We start from the raw sequence: 21,787 nt of genomic DNA, 5'->3' as shown, positions 1-21,787 counted from the left end.
ACACCCAGGACTGATCTCCTTTAGAATGGACTGGTTGGATCTCCTTGCAGTCCAAGGGACTCTCAAGAGTCTTCTCCAACACCAAAAGACTCTGAAAACCAGAAGTCTTCTCCAACACCAAAAGACTCTGAGAACCAGAAGTCCTTTCATAATTCAAATAGGCAAAACCTGACACAAACTGTCCTGAGACTTTTTAAAAGTTTTTTTTTTTTATTCCATTTTGTGTTAATATTTATATAATCTGGTGCAGAGTTACTAACATGCTTGATTTTAGGCTACTATGCCAGACACCTCTGGAATTGTTCCATCATATACAATATACACACCATACTACCTTTCTAAAATCTCCCAAATTCTGGATTTTGAAACATATCTAAGTCTTTTCGAAACAGGAATTCTGGACCTGTAGTAGAAATCATAATGTCTGCCTTTAAGGTATTCACAATCTGGCCATACCAGAAGTATGAAGTCATGAAGAGGGACATAGATGCTTAGACCAAGTGTAGCCAGCAGGAAGTGGGGACTGTTCATCTAATTGGGCTGTGTCACCCAATGGCTCAGTCCCATCCTTAGGTCTTATACCCGTCAATGAAGAGTAGAAAATATGAGCAGACACACACATTCCAAAGAATCTCCTCCAGTATCCTTCATTCCTTCCCTTGATTCCCAAATTTAATCCTCTGCAGTCTGGCTTAACCATTCCCAAAACACTTCCCCTTAGAGCATCATTTGTTTAGACATCAGGAATTCTTTTAAATGCTTAGAGAAAATGGCCTCTGTTCAAGAGGAAAAACAGTGCTCCCTGATGCAGCTGTGTGTTCTGTGGGCCCCAGGTCTGTCTGGGCTTAATGGTACACCCCAGGCCAGAGCATCCAGCAGGCACTCAGCCCTTCTGAAGACCTGCACACATCTTCAATGGAAACATCTTTCCTGCAGACTGACACTTTAAAGCCCCAGGGCCTTGAGCCAAATGCAAAGTGATTCTGCAGGGGCTCTAGCAACCCTTTCCACCCATCCTCTAGCCTCCTCTTACTGATGTGTCTCCAAAAATCTTTTGAATCTGTTGTGCAAATTAACAGTCTCCAGGACCAGCCCAGCAAGGACATTCCTTTCTTGAAATCAACAGACCTTCCAGCTCATAGAAAGAGTCTGTTTGCTGAGGTTTTTTTTTTTTTCTTTTCTCCTGACCTAGAAAATTTGGCTTCTACAAACTCAGTCTTTTGAAGTATGTGTTTGTTATCTCTTTGGAAATGCTGAGGCCTTGCCCTACCATATGTTTCCCAATAGCCTCCTCTGGACATACCCATAAATAATAAAATATGCCCATAAATAATAAATTAGTGACCTTTTCTTGAATATTTACTATGTACCAGGTACTGTCTTAAATGCTTTGTATATATTATATTAATTAATCTTGAAGAAATTCTGTTAGGCAGGCATTGCTTTTATTTCTTTGTTTTTATGGCTAGGAGGTAAATTAATAGAGAAATATTTTCTAGCCGTCAGCTACCCTAGCCAGTTTGATGTCCCTGAGTTTAATTAACAGAACAGAGATGCTGCCCTGAACTGAACTTCAAGGCATTCCTTGTTTGTCCCTTATTTTGCTTCTAAAGACCCTGAGACTCAGAGAGCTTAAATAATTTGTCTTAAGGTCACACAGCTGCTGCTGCTGCTGCTGCTAAGTCACTTCAGTCGTGTCCAACTCTGTGCGACCCCATAGATGGCAGCCCACCAGGCTCCCCTGTCCCTGGGATTCTCCAGGCAAGAGCACTGGAGTGGGTTGCCATTTCCTTCTCCAATGCATGAAAGTGAAAAGTGAAAGTGAAGTCTCTCAGCTACATAAATGTGAAAACTGAGAGCTGAAGAAAGAGTTTTCTGACTCCAGAGTCCATGATTTGAATTGCCAAAGAAACATGAGGAAGAGAATAAAATGCCTGTTGGATTAAGTGATCCTTAGCTTTTCTACTCATTTTACCCCACCAGCTTTCATAGCTTGCAGAGGCCCCTGGACTGTGTTCTGCTGAAGGTACTTTTTTCCTTGAATGGAGTCTTTGACAGGTTCTCCTTTGACACATGACTATCATCTTCCCCAGCCGTATAGTGGCCCCCACCAGCACTTTCCTTATTGTCACTGTGATGCTTGCCCCATATAACCCAACAATGGCTAAATCTTTCTTGGCTTTTGTCACTGCAGAGTCATTTGCCTTTCTTTTAAAGGGCTGGGGTGAGGTCTGAGGTCACTGGGCAGACTGAGTGAAAGATCTTCCTTCCTACTATGTTGGAAAGGCCATGAAAAAGGGAGGTTCTCATAGACATGGCTTTTATTTTCTGTTGGGTCTTTAGCTACCTGCATGACCTGGTGAGTCATTCAATTTTTCTGATCCTTACTGGTAAAAGGAAGCTGTTAAGAGGACTGATCTATTGTGGTGCCATGAGGACGGGAGAGAGTGAGGCCTGGGAAGGGCCTTACATGTAGTGAGTGAGTGCCTTGAAAATGGAAGGTATTATGACTGTTGTTAGTAAGAGCATATGTTTTATCCTATGTGTTGATTATTTACTTTTTTACAGCATTTAGGGTTTCACAAAGCATTTTACATGAGTAAACTATCTTCTTGGAGTGCCAGTTACATAGACTGTACGTTAGGTACTTAATCATTTCATACTTGCTCTTCCTGCTGTTATGCTGAATGGATGAAGACCTCTCCTTTTTCTCTGGCCAAGAGACCTGGGGTGCAGAGAGGCTGAGTGACTTATCAAAGCAAACCTATGACTTAGCCAAGACTAAAACCCTCAGTCTCGAGATATCAGTTTATCCTGCTGCCTCCCCTCTGTGGGGCAACCTCGTTTCCAAGGGCCCCATGCTCACTCGAAACATTAAAAAATCAAAAAGACAAAACTCACATTTCTTCCAGACAGTGATTTCCAAATGTCTCTGGAAGAAGAGTTAGCAGTCCTGGCAGGCGGTTTTGTGTTGCAAGGTGCTTGGATACGAAAGAGGAATGTAAACCCCATGGAACTCATTTCACATGTCAGAGTCTGTTCTGGATCTTGAAAGTGGGTCACGAGGCCCCAGCTCTGCCCCTAAGAGCTACATTCCTGCGGAGGCGTCCAGCAGGAAGCGGGCAGGGAGCAGGGCCCAGGATTCACAGAGGGACCCAGTGGGTGTCCCAGCCAAAGGGCAGGAAGAAAAGAATCCCCCACCCCAGCACTAGCCTTCCAGAGCCTGGTCCCTGCAGAGCTTGCCTCAAGGCAGTGTGAAATTTGTTTCCTCTTGTGTTACTTCTTAAGGACTTTGGCTATTTTTTCACTTGCCTACTACTGTCTTTGATCCCACATGAAAAGTCCAAAAGGGACCAGTGTCCAGTTTGCACTGCTTGCCCCGTTTCAGCACGTCTAATGGCTCTTTAGCCCTGTGACCCCATGACTGGTGTTGCCCACATGGGTCTACACATAGCTCAGCTATTGGTGGGAACCAGGGGGACTTTATGGGAAGGGGATGGAGCAAGAGAAAATCACCACCAAAGGCCCCGGGAAATGGCTCATGTTTGATAAAGCTTGGAAGTAAGTTGAAATTTGTATCCAAGAAACTCAACTAAGATATAACTCTGCCCCTCATAGCTAGTGTCTCCAGGAACATGCACATTGCAACCAAAACACCATTTATCAGGAAAATCACAATGATAGCCCAGGACCAACAATGAGGGCAGTACACTCAGACATTAAACATGGCCTCATGAGAGTTGTCTTTCGTTCTGGCAGGTAGCTGGAAGCATGCTTTGCTCTCATCCTTCCCACTCCACATGGTTTCTGTCCTTGTTTATTTCTTTTTTCTAACTGACTTTTCAAAGTCACTAATATCCTCTACCATCCATTGCTCCCCTCTGATGTTTTAGAGATCAAAGCGCCATTACATTGGGTGGAGTGGTTTGAAAAATAGGGCACTTCTATATTACTGGCCTTTGAAGGCAGATTAAGCAACAAGAAATAAGGGGAAATGTCAGAGAGCCTTCTTACTTCTCTGGGCTGCCATCTTTTTGCGCATAATTCCTCTTGACTTTCAAGGAGCCTACATTCCTTGGCTCCTTAACATTGTCAGGTTCGGGAGGCTCCTCTGGAATTTGATAAATCTAGACGTTTAGGTGGGACCATGGGGTGGGGCAGTCAGAAGGCTGAACATTTCCTAACATTTTCATGATATTGTATTCCTAAACCCTTGATGGTATGAATAACTTTTTTGTGGATTTGTTCATACAGAAGATAGATAAATAAATGGATGTTGCTTTTCAAAACTGGCCTGCACTGGATCAAATCGTTAGGTTGTCAAGTTTCACATTCTGTAAGGAGCTTGGTTGATTGGATTTGCAAAAATTCTTCTTAACAGCATCTTCAACTGCATGACCATTGGGAGCCTCCCTGAGTCTACTTATGTCGGGCCCACCCTGTCTAGGGGAGGTCCTATCACTTCTTTATCCTCTATCTCAGACCCCAACATTATGATAATTTATGAGTTTATGTATTTGCTTACTTGTTACTGTCTGTCTCACTCCAACACCACACACACACACACACACACACACACACACACACACACAGACTCTAATGGAAGCCCCAGGAGGGCCCAGGTCAGGTTCCTTTGGCTTCCATGATATTGTCAGTGCCTAGCTGTGTGCCTGATGCATAGTAATTACTCAATAAACATATGGGAGTGCATGAACTCAAGAAATATGTTCCCAGAAATATTGTTGGGAAGAAGTGTAAAGAAAACCAATTTATCAAAAATGCTTCCTATGGAAGAAGGTGATATTTAAGTTTAGTTTCCTTTTCCTTTGAATCCTTTTAAGCAAGGTAAATAGCATGTTAAAGAATAGTGTTTGACAAAGTTGGAACCACTGGTTATCCCTATAGGACTTTGAAGGAATTAGTGGAAAGCCCATTCTTTTTTCTTTCTCTTATTTTCCCTTCTATCTATTCATCCATCTTTTCTTCCTGTATTTATTAAATGCCTGTCAGGTGTGGATATATGCCAGACATGGTAAAATAGGTAATAGTATATCTACCTAGTATATATTACTCTGAGGATTAAATGAGATAATTGTACTTAACTGTTTCTGGCAAAGCACCTAACATATTAAGAGCTTGATAAATGTTAGTTATTACCATTACCATCAGAAGTATTTATGAAGCAACTATTTACACCGTTTGTCTCAGTCTCCACAATAAGGAAGGAAGGATACCATTGAAACCACCAGGGGCTTTTGATGATATATGTCATTAATTCCCCTTCCATCATGTCTATTTTAGAGCAGAGTTACATATGGCCTCTTATTTTATAGATGGGGGATGGTCAGCTCGACAGGACAAAAGTGAGGAACAGAACGTCAAATTGTTCAGTAAAGATAGGATCAATGACTGATTTTCCCCTTTGCCCCAGCTCCGTTAAATGGCTTAGCTCAGCACTTGCACTGAGCTCAGCACTTGTACTCTTTTTAAAGAAGCTTGATATTTTGTTCATCATGGACTTTTCTGCATAAAATTTGATTTTTAAAAAGCCTTGCATTAAAATATCACTTCTTTTGATTTCTAAGTATATTTTGTGCCCAATGCAAGTGCCTTCCTCATCCTACCCTGGTACCAGGCCTTTTAGCTGGTTGACCTCTCTGAGTGCTCATGATCAAGCCATTCGACTCTAGCTAAGGGCTGTCAGATTCACGTTCTTGACACCCACTGCCAGTACCCAGCCCAGTTCACCACGGGCTCCTGTCTTGACGTCTGAAGTAGCCCCTCGTTTGTTCTTGGTCCCCTCAAGTCAGTACTATACACAGAGTCAGAAAATCTTTTAAAACCTATTTCAGGTGATCACTCCATGGCTTAAAACCTGTGACTTTCTATTTCCATGAAGTAAAACTCAAATCCTTAACCATGGTCTGAGACCCTATGACCTGGCCTGACCTCCCTTTCCTCTCTCCCTTTGCTCATCACTTTCCATCCACTCCGTTCCCTTGGATCCTTGACTCCACGGTGATCTCCACATGGCTGCCTTCATCACATGGTTCCCTCTCTCAGCAGTACCCTTCGCCACCTCTTTCTACCTTGCAGATGGCAGCTGAAGTGCCACCTCCTCAGAGGTCTTCCCTGACCTCTGGTCTGAGTTCTGCCACCCTCTGCCTCTTTTGTTCTCTTCTGTTGCCTCTCTTTCTTTCCCTTTTCAACACTTCTCATCATTTGTAATTTAATTGTATGTCCACCCATGTGTTTACTTGCTTTATATCTTTCTCCCTGACTCAACTGTAAGCTCCTGGAGGACAGACCTGGGCTTATTCACCACCTTCTCCCCAGCCTCTAAACCATGCCTGGCACAGAGAAGTCACCCAGCCCTTTATTGAGTAAGTGAGGGAAGGAAGGGAATGAGTGGAGAAATCGGTCTTCAGCTTGCAAAATCTTAATCTAAGGACTCTCCCACACACTGAGGAACTTTTATGTCCTATTCTACTCTCTGTCGTCATGAACTTTGCTCTTCTAAAGCAAGTGTTTTTCCCTTGGATTATTTTTATAGAAAAAATGGAAGCAAATATAGAGATAATTATTGATTCTCACTCATCAAGTCGCGGCTCCCTATCACCAACATCCTTCTGAGAGCCTGCTGCAGAATTCTTGGGAACCACAGGAAATAAGTCCACTAACCACTTGAAATGCTTTTATAAAAATAGACTGGACTTGACCTTCTTCCTGTGGAAAGGCCTTTCTTCAGGGCACATGTTACAGAGAAATTCTGTCTGCTCTTAGGAGCCTCCCTCTTCCATCATCCTTCCAGCAGGACTTATCTGGACAAGTGTGGAATCCTGTTCTGACCCTCTGCCCGGGTCACCATCTGAGCAAATTCTTCCTTTATTATTTTCATGCTGTTGTTTTTATATTGAAATGGTGAGATAAGCAGACAGAAGTCAAAGCCTGGGGGAGCTATTGGGATATTCTGCTATGCACTGGTACTCCCTGGGGAGTGGTGTTACTCTTGCCAGAGGTCATCATCACTATGCCCGGGCTTCAGTACAGGGGTGCACCTTGATCACTCTGATCATTATCTGCTTACTTTAAAATCTTATTACCAAAGTGCAGTTTTACTTCAGTTCAATGTCCTTGTGTAAAGGAGACTTTATATCTCTAGTATAATCACAAAAATATCCCATCAGTAGAAGGCAGTGGTCAAGACAAATAAAATCAAAGGACACAGTCACTGGCTTCTGCTTAGGTGCTGTTCTCTGCCTGCTCAGCTCTTTTGGTTATCAAGAGAGAATGACAGTTCTGCTGCTGCTGCTAAGTCACTTCAGTCGTGTCCGACTCTGTGCGACCCCATAGACGGCAGTCCACCAGGCTCCCCCGTCCCTGGGATTCTCCAGGCAAGAACACTGGAGTGGGATGCCATTTCCTTCTCCAGTGCATGAAAGTGAAAAGTGAAAGTAAAGTCGCTTAGTCGTGTCCAACTCTTCGCTACGCCATGGACTGCAGCCCACCAGGCTCCTCCGTCCATGGGATTTTCCAGGCAAGAGTACTGGAGTGGGATGCCATTGCCTTCTCTGGACAATTCTAGGGGAGTTGAAAACAAAATTGTACCAAGATGAAGCTTTCTCCTTCAACAGTGAAAATGATTGAAGGAGACTTTGAAGGGGACAGTGGTCTCCCTACAGTGGTCCTGCGAGATGTCATAGCACCACTCAGAACTTCTCCTGTAGCAGCAGGGGCACATGCACCACACCTGATGAAGCAAAGAGTCGGTACTTAGGCTTTATTGTTATACCAGTTCAACAAAGAAGCAGAGAATGCCAGTCAGTCCCCTTAGAAATCCTGAAATACGAGGAGGTGATAGAAAAATTAGAAAATACAGATAAACAACAGTAAAAAGTTTTAAAAGATTGTTCATGATCCTGTCAGCCAGAGAGAACTCCTTTTAACATTTCCATTCATGGAAATGTAAGCATTTTACAAAGTGGAATCGTATATGTGAATCATATATACAAATATCTCAGATTTCCTGCGACACAAAACTTGCTGCTTTGTTAATTTTCTGCATTGTTTGCCTAATTTCTGTTTTGTTACTATCTACTTTTATCTTTATTTTTTCCTTTTACTGCTTACTTTTAGTTTACTTTCCCCTTTTATTTTTCTTTCTTTATTTTTTTTTATAGTTTTTTAAAATTTATTTCTAATTGGAAGACAATTGCTTTACAATGTTGTGTTGGTTTCTGCTATACAACAATGTGAACCAGCCATAAGTGTACATATATCCCCTTCCTCTTCAACCTCCTTCCCACTCCCCATCCCACCTCTCTGGGTCATCACAGAGCACTGGGGTGAGCTCCCTGTGTTATACAACAACTTCCCACTAGGTCTCTGTTTTACACATGGTGATGTATATATGTCAGTGCTTCTCTCTCACTTTGTCCCACCCTCTCCTTCTCCCACTGTGTACACAAGTCCATTCTCAATATCTGCATATCATTCCTGCCCTGTAAATGGGTTCATTAGTACCATTTATATGTATGCATTAATACACAATATTTCTTTTTCTGTTTGACTTACTTCACTCTGTAAACAGAGTCTAGTTAGTTGAACTGAGATGGCTGAACCCTTTTATTTTTCAAAACCTTTTCCTGCAGAATCTTGGATCATCAATTTTAATCCTTTTAAAATATTTTAATGTGAGCACTTAAAGGTAAAATTTCTAATAATTGTCTTGAGTTACCTCCCCAAATTTTGGTATGCTGGGTTTTGTATATCATTTAGCTTAAGCTATTTTGTAATTTCTTCTTTTATTTTTTTTCTATATGTGTAGTTCAATTGAAAATATAGTTTTCCTAGATATGTTATGGTTATTGATATCTAATTTAATTTACCAGTGATCATAGGATTTATTCTCTATGGTTTCAGTTCTGTTAAATTGATTCAGACTTGGTCTAAAGAAAGTGGAATCACATGTATAATTTTTTTTTTCATTAATAAATGTAAACCTACGTACATCCCATTTGTAATGGCTACATAGGATTATAGCATTTAGTTATAAGTACAAGCAAAACTGTGTCAACTAAGCCTCTATCGTTACACATTTAGGTTGTGTACTCTCTGTCACTGTTATGAACAAAATTGCTCTAGGCAGCCTCACCCACCAGGCCTTTATGTCCTTAGGAGGATTTATGGAAATAGAATTGTTAGGGAAAAGCACATACATTTTAAGTTTTTTACTCAAAATTTTCAGAAAGTTTGTACCCTTTATGTGCTTAGGTTCCATTTACACTCCTTGACTTATTATCAGTATTTCCCTTCTTATTCCTATGTCTGCTTTTCAAGGTAGAGAAATTAATTTGAAACCTTCTGACCTGCTGACTGGTTTCCAAGTCCCCTCGTAACCTGGGGCCCTCTCTCCTTTTGCCTCCACTTGCTCTGAGGGTGCCTGGCACCACTTGTGGGATCTTGCTGCACACTTTCCCAAGCTTGTGACCCAGCGTGAAGGATGCTTTCCCAGCAGTGTGGGCCTGTGGAGCTTGCAGAGTCCAGTGAGCCCTGGGCTCCTGGGGAGCAGATGCCCCGGACCAGCGCTGGCTCAGGCGACCTTGGAGGCATCCTTTGTCTCTTTGACACTTCAAGCCACTTCACTCCTTTGCTACACTGCCCTCATCTCTCAGTTCTGACAAACCACTCCTGACTTCTCTTTAAAACTCACCTCCTCTGAATCACCTAGTACTCAATTCCAAGACCTCTTGTGATATCACCTCTGAGTGATTTTATCCACTATTAATTTATACATTTACAATGAATTCTTGCAAAGGGGCCCCCCACACACCTTATTAAATGTGGAGCTCTTGTGTAGCATGAAGCACAGTGTATTGAAGGCAGTCAGTAAACACTTGCTGAAATAAGAACTCAGCATCTCCCAGACTGAGGCGCGGCTTGGCATAGCCAAATACAAAATGGCAGACAACTGGGAATTCTTGCTCATTGAGTATCCCAAGTACTGTCCTTGTGTCTAAGAGTTTAAGTAAGAGACAGCCAAGGCACTGGGTAGAAACACTGATATTCAGACCAGCAGGTGTAATTCCATAGTTGGTGTGTGATTCCAGGCCGGTGTCTTGTTCTCTCTGCGTCTGTTTCCTCTCCTGAATGGTACCTGCTTGTGAGGTTGTTGCAAAGACCCAACTTGATAAGAAGGTGTAAAGTGAATAGCACTTGTGCAGCATGTGATCAGCTCACCATGGATGACATCATTAATATCCTTTGTATTTAGGGCATGTACTGAAAGATACAGTCTCCCTCTGAGTTTAGCCTGTGGTCTCCCTTCTGTGTGCAGCAGAAACAGGCTGGGAAGGCCTCTTGGTTTTCTCTAAAATCCCCTCACTTCATCCTTCCACAGAGGAGGGAAAACAGCTCCTTTGCTTTCAGGGTTTGCCTTTCATGACTCCTGAGATCCAAGGAACAGAGCCTTAGCCAAGTGGTTAGCTTAAACAGGATAAGACTCATCCAGTGTCCCTAGGTTGATGGCTCATTGTTTCATGAAACTATATAGTTTGTACCTATTCTTTTGCTTGTCTTATGCCTTTCCTGTTAATTATAATTAACCAGGGGCTGGCTATCTCAAGAGCACTTATGTGCTAACAGTTCACATGGAAGATGGATTGCACAGTTAGGAAGACTTGGGTTTCAGTCTGGGTCTGCACTTACTTGCTGGGTGACTTTGGGCAAGTCATGTCATTGCCCATGCCTCGGTTTTCTCATCCATTGATGGAAATAGTAATAGTAATACCTCCATAGGTTGGTTGAGCATTAAATGAGATCATGCGTGTAAAGCACCTAGCACATTCTATGGTGCCAATACCTGAGAGTTACCATCATTTTCATGCTTACTTCCATCCCTGTCATCACTTTGCCTTTGCACCTGGCACAGGTCCTTGCCTATGAGATCCTTCAGTCAGTGTCAACTTAAGTGAATGAAATGAATAGAATATGTGTCCCATCCCCCTTTCTGCCAGAAGGCGAAATCAATAATCTTCATTGTCCTACCAATCTTAACTATAGTTTGTGGTGTTTTACTATGAGCAAGGTTGTCAGTTCCCAGAAGCAGATGTGAGTCTCTTACCTGGACCCTGTGTTACTAAGCAAGCACAGGGCATGACATTGCCTTCACATCCTGAAGGTTATTCCTCAAGGCGGTGCCTCACTGCAGTGAGGTGCCCCTCCCCAGGGGTCCTGATTCACTGGGCCTGGGTTGGGGCTGGCACCTGCAAGTTCAGCAGACCTCCCCTGGGGATTCTGGTGCACACCAGGATGTGAGAAGCACTAGTTTGGGATAGCCTTCTTCTTCTTTTTTTTTTAATGCATCAAGAGAGAGGAAAGGAATTCAGCCTAGAAGGGCCAGCTTGGTTCTTTTTCTCATTTTAGCAAAGGCACTGAAATAACTCTAAATCTACTCACGTTGTTTTCTTTAAAAGCAGTGGCTCAGAGGACACTGCCATTTTGATATGTTTATTTTTTCTCTTTCTTTCCATTACTCATATTTCCTTTGCTGAATTATTGTTTGTGCCTGCTGGGGGTGGGGGCGGGGGCAGGATAAGACAAAGGGTAAGGTGAAATGAGTGAGGGCTCCAGGTCCTTCTCAACCCTTTTGCTCTGCGAGGCTGGGATGGGAGGGAGGCCTTCCTTTCTCTGCTGTGGGAGCCACAGGCCACCAGCAGGCAATGTGTCGCAATTAGGTCTGGTTTGCTCTGAGGTTCTGGCTTACTGATCATGGTAGAGCCTGATGGAAAGGCCCAGATTTCTCTGAACTGAGTCAGAAACCCGTTCTGAAGAATTAACTGGGGCCTCATCACAATGTACAAGCCAGAGTAAGATTAAATCAGGCCTCCAGAGTGAGGGAGGTTCTGCAGCTTGGAATGCAGTTCTGTTGTATTCTCATTTCTCTCTGCTTCATAATTTATTTGGTAAAGTTGTTCTCAATTGTTCAAAGATCTGAGTACTCATTCATTCACTTGACACATATTTAGTGAGCACCTACTACGCGTCAGGCATGAGGAATGTAATGGAGAAGAAGGCAGATGCAATGAGATCCTCTTGAACCTGGCATTCTAGTGAGGAAGACCTACCATAAAAGAAATTCCCAGTGAACTGAATGTTAGAGCAGCGAAGTCCAGGGCACCTTCCAAACTACATACTAGGTAACTTACAGAGCCTGGGAGATGGGAAGACTTCCTGGAAGAAGGAGCATTTATATTCCTAGTGAACAAGGGGAAGAAAGCAGCAGGAAGAGTGTGTGAAAAGATCCTGAGCCCACAGAGGGCATGTTTCATTTAGAGAACTGAAACTAGTCCGCTATAGGGGAGGTGAGAAGGCTATGGATGGGGAAGCGGGTGGGGCCAGGTCATGCAGGGCCCTGCAGGCCTTTGTCTAAAGACCACCAAACAATGCAGGTTACAGGTTGACATGATCAGATTTGCATTTCTAAAACATCACCCTGGCTGCTGAGTGGAAAAGTACTGGAGCAGAATTCAGGGAAACTAGATGCACTGGTGAGAGGTGATAGGGACTCAGCAGTTGGATGTGGGCACAGGCCACATGTGGTGTACACACTTCACAGCTACCCAGCCACTAGCCTTCTCTCAGAGGGACAGCAGCATCCAGCCAGTGCATGGTATCATGAGATGAGCTAAAGTTGGAAAATCTGAAAAATCTCACCACCAGGTATACCAGGAAATGTCATTTCCACAGGAGATGGTGCTGCTGGGGAAATGTGGGCACGTTGATCTTTAGGAGCAGATTGGGAAGGGAGGCACCTTGGTGTCTTGATAAATGACGCAGAATCCGGGCTCCAGAAGGCCTTGCTACCTGACCTGCCAACTAGGACTCTTATCCTTGCTTTTTTTCATCCTTTCCTGACTCACCAGGTCACTGGACAAGTTGTCTACCCCTTGGCTGTATGTGTATGAGCTCAGAGACCCGAGTTTCTGAATCACGCTACTAACTTTATAAAATCTACAAGATTGTATCAGCTAAGGGCAGGTCAGACAGCCTGGAGGGAACAGAGTGGGCCAGCTGGCTCTCTAGGTGACTCTTGGTCTTAGGATTCTGTGGGGCTTGGTGACACCAGAGGAAACGGCTGGGGACACCTCCAGGGCACTTCATTCATTCATTCAGGAAATGGTTAAAGTCTTCTGGCCTCATCCTCACATGGTGAAGAAAGTGGCAGAGTCTCCCCTGGGGAGCTTATGTAACAGTCACTTCCTGAGGTGTAACTGTAGTCTGCAGTGCCCCTCAGCCCTCTTGGTCTTCGTATTGAATAGCAAAGCCCAAGAGTTCCCTGGCCTCAGATTCCTCAGTGACCTCTGACAGGGGTAACCATCTTTCGGTTCCAAGCTGGCAATCACCTCTGGGCCTATGAACTTGTTTCCTTGTGGCCTGCACCTGTCTTTGCCAGCACTGTCCACTGCCCCCTGCCCCCAAGGTGTTCCTACTGCTTTCTCAGCCACGCCCTCAGGTGTTCCTCAGATGGCCTTCCCTGACCACTCGCCCCAGACCCAGGCCCAGCCTCCCCTCGGATGTCCTTGCCCCTCTGTAGTCCACTAGCTGCTTACTGACTGTCCCTCCCATCAACTTTGCTCCATCGGGGCAGAGCCCTTGATTTTGTTGCTCAGCTGTTTATCTCTAGCATCCTGCATGGACTAGCACACAATACGTGAGTAATAGTGTTTGTTGGAAGAAAGAGGGGTGGGAGAGAATGATGGTCTGGACATGTTGTGTATTGTATCCGTTTTCCTGAAAAGTCACATGCTACACTTAGAAGACCCCTTGTGAATCAAAGCCTGAAAAACCGTACTAATTTGCCACTTGCCGTACTGAACGGAGATATTGGTATTTTTAATATATTAAGTCTATCAGAAATTCATCCTATATGTTTTCTGAAACCATTGATCCCATCCCACAAAAACTAACCCAGTCAGCCAGGAAGATGAAGAGACTGTGGGAAGAGATGAGGTTGAGTCAGTCTGTTATTATTCATTACTTCATTCCAACTTTATACTATGATTTCTCAGGCACTGAGGATACAACACAGTCCCTGCTTTCATTGTCTGTTCTTATTCAAAGTGAACAACCAAATGAGAACATCTTTCAGTGCTAATTCCTGTATCTCCCTGTTGAAATCCCATAGCAGATGGCTGGAGGTGGCGAGGGCACTGGTAGATGGAGGGTGGTTGGGGTGTCTCTAAGGAAGTGACATTGAGCTGAGACCTTGGGGATGGGCAGAAGTTGAGTGCGTGGGCCCAGGGATGTGTGCACAGCCACGTGTCCTAATCTGGAGGAGACTGTGTGATCCTGCTGGGTAAGGAACTGGCACATTTCAGGAAAGCAGTGTCAAGATGCTGAGCCTTCTTGCAGTAGTTAGCCCAGTCTAGGCAAGGGACTCAAAATAATTAAGCCACTGGGGGCCATAGGAATTCATGTCATCTTTTAAAGGACAGATGCGTCTCAGAAGGCCAGTGCTGCCTCCTTCCTGACCCTTCCCAATCTGCACCAAGCCGAAATTGATTGTTTCCCCCCTCGGCATCCTGCACCTAGCTGGCTAGAGCTGTCTGTGGCAGTTACTACCTTCTATCCTGCAATTAGAGTTATTTGCATCCTTCAGTTGGCCTCCATAGTGAATTTTCACCTCCTCAAGGCAGGGATTGGATCTTAGGGACTCCTTTCCTTCATAGATACATACTCTTGGCTTGCATCTAATGGATGCTTGGTGATATTTGTTGGCATTTATTAAATTGAGTCACTGAAATTTCTGACATACTTTGGAACCATACATTTTTTAAAAGAGTTTGATTTGGGGGATGGGAATGATAATATGGGTCATGTAGGAGACTCATACCTGGATGGTTCTAGTGGAGACCATTCAGTGCCTCAAGGCTTTGCAGTGGGGGCGGCTGGATAAGAAAAGAAAGCTGATGAAAGCACAAAAAGGGCTGGGGCCGTGAGGACTAACTGGCTGTTGATAAAAAGCTATTGAAAATCACCTTGCTATGCCACACTTGTATGTGTTTGCTCTGAGGTTATGCTGATTGGCTTGTTGGTTGATTTGGAGTTTGGGGTTTCATGTTTTCTTGTGTTCTCTTTATCATTTCCTTCTTTAATTGGGTTTATTTTCTATATATACAGAATGTATTGTCCTGAATAATCTAGATATAGGCAGCTTTGTGCCGCTGTGTTATAATCGGTATTTTTGAAGTTGAACCTGTGTTCAATCTGGAATTCAGATCAAATAGAAACTTAGTATCACTACTGAGGCTTTCCTGGTGACTCAGTGGTAAAGAACAGACCTGCCAACGCAGGGGACTCGGGTTCAGTCCCCGGGTCGGGAAGATCCCCTGAGGAAGGAAATGGCAACCCCCTCCAGTATCCTTGCCTGGAAGATCCCATGGTCAGAGGAGCCTGGTCGGCTACAGTCCGTCGGGTTGTAAAGAGTCGGATGTGACTGCAGTGACTAAGCACACCACATGGCACATTTTAAGTACTGAGTTGGCCAAAAAAGTTCGTTTGGGTTTTTGTATAAGCTGCTATAGAAAAACCCAAATGAACCTTCGGGCCAACCCAATATTTCATAGATGTCATCTCATGGTTCCATGTAGGAGCTGAGGTGGCATAAACATTGTTATTCTCATTTTCACAGAGGAAAAATCAGATTTGAGCAGTGAATTAGCTCCTAGAGTTATGAGGTGTTTTAATATAAATTATCGTTTAGTTTTTTGTTTGCAATTGGAATAATGGAGCTAAAAAGTAGAAGGTGGGCCTGAAAATGATTAACTTTTAAAGTGGATACTTAAGTACTGTTTAACTGTTTACTTTTGTAACCAAAAATAAAATCTAATGAAGCACAAGAAAATAAAGCAAAAAAGCAAGAACAGAAAAGACCTCTGTCCCAGGAGGAGTGAGGTAGACTGTCTGCTGTTGTCAGAGGAGCCAGCTGACCTTTGGCCTGCTGGGCCATCAGTGTGGATGTCCTTGGTGGTGCCGTCACCTCAGTTCAGGATGAGGAGTGGTGGCTCAATAAGCAAAGGGTTACATGAAGATGCAAAGAAAGGAGAGGGACCGGGTGCTTTCTTCCCTCTTGACTGTTACCTATTAACTAAAACCAAGTCCATTTTCCTTGTCCCCTTGGACTGGGAGCAAAGTGCTGATGGAGGCCGGAGGGGATAGATTTTGTGGGGTCATTGAAGGGTCAGAAAACTCAGATGAAGGCAGCTTTGTTTACATCAGCAATCCAGCTGCAGCATGCAAGCCCTTGACCGGCCAGTGACTCCCAACACAAAACAGATGTCCGAGCTGCACAGAGTGAGCACACGGGGCTCCTCAACTGGTAGAACTTTGTATTGATGAGCTGGGAAAAGGGCAGGAGATGGGTGGCACTGGGTGTGCCAAGAGTTGACAACAGCAGTGACCACACAGACCTGGCTTTGTGCTGGCTTGAGCCACGTGGGCTCCAAGAGATGATGCTCAGAGTGGGCTGTAAAGGCCAAGCCGCATTCCTGCCTAAGAAGGCCGCATTATTGTGTACGCTGGACTGTGGGGGTTTGAATTGCCTGTGACTGGAACATGGGAAGGGATGGGGTTCCCTAGGCCAGAGAAGGGGACGTGGGGTCAGAACCAGGATTCCACTTGGTGCTCAGTCCTAAAAGCTACTCTTCTACTTTTTGTCTATATAGCATGATCAACGTCATATGTATGGTAGGTAGATTGTGCAATAAATCTCTCCTAATTAATAAATCGTTATCTGATTAGGTTAATCATTATGTTAAACATTTTTCAGGTAATGCTTGCCAACTAGAAGTATTAATAAACAATGAAAACCCAAGTCCTCCTAAAAGAACCAGGCACATACACTAGATCCAGTGCGCCCCAGGAGGCCCCCATGTCTTCTGTCCTTTGAACAAAGGCCCTTGCGTTCCAGATCATGTTCTAGTCTGTTCACTGATATTCATTTAGTAGATTTACCAATTTGAATACTCTGGTACAATTCTTCCTCAAGGAAAAAGGTGAAATCAAGGCAATATTATTTAAGATATTAAGAACTATGATTTAAAAACATAATACCTATACATAGATATATATATGCAGTTTAAAGAGAGACTGTAGATTATGTACACACACAGACCCCAGAGTATGACCATAGCCATTATTACGTGTCAAGGTTACAGATGATTTTTGTTTTCTTATTTATATTTTCCCATAGTTCCCTAGTTTTTTATAAGTAACATGTATAAAGACATTTTTTATTCTAAACATCCCATCAAATTGCTATATATACCTCTTGCTGCAACCTAGAGGTTAATATCCTGACTTACTGCTACAGGCACCTCACTAAAGTGTTCCTCTAGGAAATGAGTCTTTTTCCCCTCAGATAAAAATTTGAAAATTTCTCAGTAGGGAGCAATAACTGACCTTGAGATTCAAAATGGTACCCATGAGAGAAGCAATAGCTAAGGAATGAAGCTTCCAACCTCTTAGCATAGAAAACAAAGTGTTTTCTTCTGTGATGACAGTTTTTCTTCATTGACGCTCACTTTGCTTTTTCTGTCAACACACTCTCGGTTATAGTGAAGTAAATTACATTTGCATCCCAACTCCACAATTTGCTAATGATGGGACCTCAGCCAAGCCATTTATAATCTTTGTGCCTCTGTCTGCTGGTGTCTAAATAGGCTTCTAATGAGAATTAGATGAAACAATGCACGTAAGTGCGTGATAGCACAAGCAATAAAGGCCAGTTATTGTCATGATCCCATTGGCTTGTCCCAGTCATCTTCTCTAACTGTTTCACAGAGAGTATTTTTCTGATTTAGCTGCTCTCTATAATCGATGTCAAGCATGTACTAAGAACTGTGACCTTCCAGAATGGCCCGAGGAACACCAAAAAAATTTTTTTTAAATCCAATATAGTTCCTACTTACCTGCTGTCAATAGGCTTATTTCCCCACAGAGCCTCCAAGTCTCTGAGCAGCAAACTTAATTCACTCAGGAAACCGTGAGAGCCTGGCTGTGGCCCCAGTGCCTGCTCCCCTCAGTTAAGTCAGTGCTCCCTTTAAGCTGTTCCTTTTGGCTTTTCTGACTCAGTGTCTTAGGTCATTCTGAGACAGCATTCTCCTCCCCACCTTCTCCACTTGTACCTGTTATCCTGGACATTTGTCATCCTTTTTGACTGCCCAGCATCTAAAGCCCCAGCATAAACACACAGGTCTTGATCTGGCTGGACCCTTCTTGCAGTGTGATTTGGGGGTACCACACCTTCCCATTGATTCTCTGCAACTGCGGGTTCTCCATATTCTCTTTATGTTTATTGTTAAACTCATTGGTTGCTTACAGTTAAGGAGCTTAGCCAGCTCCTGCTTGTCCTACTTTGACATAAATCCTTCAGCTGTTAGTTCCCCAAACTCTCTGAGCTTCCTATGGCATACTGTTTATTTCATTCTCCTGGTTGTGACATTTTACTGGAATTACCTTCTTATTCTCCCCTAGACTTAGCTCCCTGAAGACAAGAACTAAAGCCATCTAGATCACTGTAGCAATGTTCTATCATGGAGCAGAGTGCCTGGCACGTAGTAGGCCCTCTGCAAATGTCAAATGAGTAAACAAGCAACCACCTGGGAAGGGACCAGAACAACCACAGTAGTTCCACTTGGAGAACCAGTTAACTTGCCAAGTTTCTGATAACCTGGCACCATTCCTAGCCTGATTCCAGGAGAAACCAGATTTCCTTTAGGCTTTGGCAAGGAAGAGGCTATTCCAGCAGCATCCTGAGTGGGCGGGTGAGAGGTTGGCCGCATCTTAGAGTGGGTGAGTAATCCCCCAGGCAGCACTTAGCTTGCAACCCTGGCTTACATCACGGTCATCTCCTGAAGCTCCCAGCTTAAAATGGAAAGTGGCATTACTCATGGTGGAGAGCAGACAATAAAAAAACATTGAGGTGGGGCCCAACACAATGGAGTGAATATTCCCTGATGAAGGATGAGAGCATCTCTGCTCTGAGGGCTCATGGCCCTGGCAGACAGCTCAGTCATAGCAAGGCTTTTGAACTACACCTCCAAATTAGCTCATCACCTAGCACCTCACTCTTTGGGATGTTGGAAGACGTTGTGTTTCTCAGCCTGCATCAGGCCTGGGGAGAAGAAATGCCCCTGAATCAATATTAGAAGGTGATAGCAAGCAGCAGTTATGAATTGAGGCTTTGACAGTAACAGAACTAAGCCTGAATCCTAGCTGTTCTAGTTGCTAACTCTGTGACCCCAAGTAAATTACTTAACCTCTCTGCTTTTTATGTCCTTCAGCTGTAAAATGGGTTGAATAATAGTACCGACTACAAGATCTTGAGAAAAGTCAAGTCAGAGAATTTATGTAAAATCCTTACCACAATGCCTGGCTTGCAAGCAACACTCAGTAGATGATAACTGAGGTTGTGCTTTTACCGTCTTCCTTCAGCAGCTCCATACTTCTCCATCTTTTATATTTGTATCCCCTTTAAATCTCTCAGCCTCACACCCTTACTCCTGCCAGCAGTCCTCCTTTACCTCTCACACCCTTCTGAGCTGAGGCCACCACCCAGCACCCCTGCATGCTCACTCCTCTCCATTTCTAGCTCATCTTTCTCTCACTTTCTCGGTGTCTGTCAGCTTGTGTCCCCAGACCCAATGTCCGGCCCATCATGGTCTCTTCTCCACTTTAGAATCCATGACCTGGCACTTGGTGAAGCAAAAGACACTGAAATCAATCAGTCTGGTTTTAGTGACACCTCATGGACAGGTTGGGCCTAAGGTCATAAAATGGTCAGAGCTCACTGCCCATTCCAGCACCCCAGTGTGCTGAATGTGTACCCACAGAACATACAGTGGACCAAAGTCTGGTCTTATCAAAGCTGGGCATGGCACAGCAGTGGTGATGATCACAAAGGCAGTATTTTTCTCAGGAAAGATCATATACCAGCTTTTCTATTAATAGCCTTCTTTAGTAAGTTCTAAATAGATTCCTTTTTTTTTTAAGGGGCACACTTTTGGCCTAAGCAGGTTACATGCATTACTGTTGAGAGATAAGCAGTGATATACATGAGCTGAGACTCTTAACATTGTACTAGGGAGTTCTTTACCAATGGTCTGAGGACTCCACAAACATCAGTTCCTCCATGGTTAAGAAAACTTTCCACCTTTGATCTCCAATGACTAGATTAACCACAGGCTGTCATCCCAGGATGTGTCCTGATCATTATTTATTCAACACATTGAACGAATAGCCTTTTATATTCTAGGAACATTGTGGATTCCATGGCAGTGTTATGAGGAGACACAAATCCCACAACTGATGGAGATATTAGGGAAGATACATGTGTCTTTTTCAGATTCTTTCCCACTACAGGTTATCATGGGATATTATCTGTAGTTGCCTGAGCTATACAGTAGGATCTTATTGTTTTATCTATTTTCTGTATAGTAGTATGTATCCATTGATCTCAAGCTCCTAATTTATCCACCCCAGCCTTTCCCCTTTAGTACCCATAAGATTTTCTGTGTCTATGAGTCTTGAGAAACAGTACACTTTGAATTAAGGATGGCCCATATATAATGAGTTCATGGGGAAGGGGTCAGTCTGGAAAGATCATTTATAGCCAGATCTGTATTTGGATGTCTAGTATTTATCTTAAAAAAGATGACCTCAGGAATCCCCTGGAGGTCCAGTGGTTAGAACTCAGCACTTTCAGTGCCATGGCCTTGGTTCAGTCCCTGGTTGGGAAACTAAGATTCCACAGGCTGCTCAGTACCAGGGAAAAAATAAATAAATAAAATAAGACCCAAAAAAAGCCTCTTAAGATGACCTCGACAGAACGATTGGTTCCCCTCACCCAACCCCCAGCTTTCTCAAGTATTTCAAATCTTCGTAAATGTCCCCAGTCATTGTTTCTGTCTTCTTCACCTAGCCCCCTTCAGCTCATCAGCAAGCTCCATATCCAAAATGTATCCTCAGTCTGACCTCTTCTATCTTCTCCAATACTACCCCTGTGTTCCAAGACGTCATCGTTTCTTACCCACTTCCTTGTTTCATTTCTTGCCCTCATACAGCAGGTAGCTTAAGTCAGATCATATGCCCTTGCTTGCTGAAAACCTCCTAGCAGCTTCCTGTTGCTGTGTCTATCCGTGGGAAGACCGTGTCCTCCAGGCTCATGATTGGCCCCAGCCTCTTCCCAGGCTTGCCCTCTCCTCTCCTCTCCTCCCTTGCTTGTCCTGCTGCATCGACAGGCTTCTCTTCTCTTCCTTGAATTCTCCAAGCATGGACTAGCATCTTTGTGTTTACTGGTCCCCCTGTCTGAAATGCTCCTCCTTGCTTAGACCTCTGCTTGTCCACCTCCTCATGGCTTATATCTCAGCCTGAATGGTACCTCTGCTGGTCACCCTCACTATCCTAACTAAAGTAGCCCCTTCTCAGTTTTTCTCTATCTCAGAACTCCATTTTTCCTTTACAGCACTTATCTGAAATGCTCTTGAGTATTTATTTTTCTCTTTTATCACCATGACTTCTACTAACTTGCAAGCTCCATAAGGCTTTGTCTTATTTACCACCACCTCTTTAGTCCTTAGCACAATCAAGCCCAAGTAGGTACTCAGTAGTCACTCACAGAATGCAGATGCCTAGACCACATGCCCAGAAAAATTCTGATTAGTCTGGGTTAGGAGTTAAAGAGAAGTTAAATTGTTTACGGTGTTTTTTTTTTTTTTAACTATATGCA

At 43.7% G+C, this 21,787-nt stretch overlaps 2 protein-coding genes and 1 non-coding gene across 14 annotated transcripts in view; 1 reads left to right on the top strand and 2 right to left on the bottom strand.

Moving 5' to 3' along the window:
- LOC113895217 overlaps nucleotides 1-21,787 on the top strand; it is a 453,671-nt gene that overhangs the window by 350,983 nt on the left and 80,901 nt on the right. The window lies entirely within an intron of this gene.
- The window catches only part of FGF1 (fibroblast growth factor 1), a 107,024-nt gene that overhangs the window by 40,190 nt on the left and 45,047 nt on the right, over nucleotides 1-21,787 (bottom strand). The window lies entirely within an intron of this gene.
- LOC113896730 lies at nucleotides 1,457-1,580 on the bottom strand. Its single transcript, XR_003512101.1, has one exon. It is a non-coding gene; the product is annotated as a small nucleolar RNA SNORA36 family (small nucleolar RNA).

Source organism: Bos indicus x Bos taurus, chromosome 7 (assembly GCF_003369695.1).
Source record: "Bos indicus x Bos taurus breed Angus x Brahman F1 hybrid chromosome 7, Bos_hybrid_MaternalHap_v2.0, whole genome shotgun sequence".
NCBI lineage: Eukaryota > Metazoa > Chordata > Mammalia > Artiodactyla > Bovidae > Bos > Bos indicus x Bos taurus.
The sequence above is the reverse complement of the archived record's forward strand: the minus strand, read 5'-3'. Positions and strand labels throughout refer to the sequence as shown.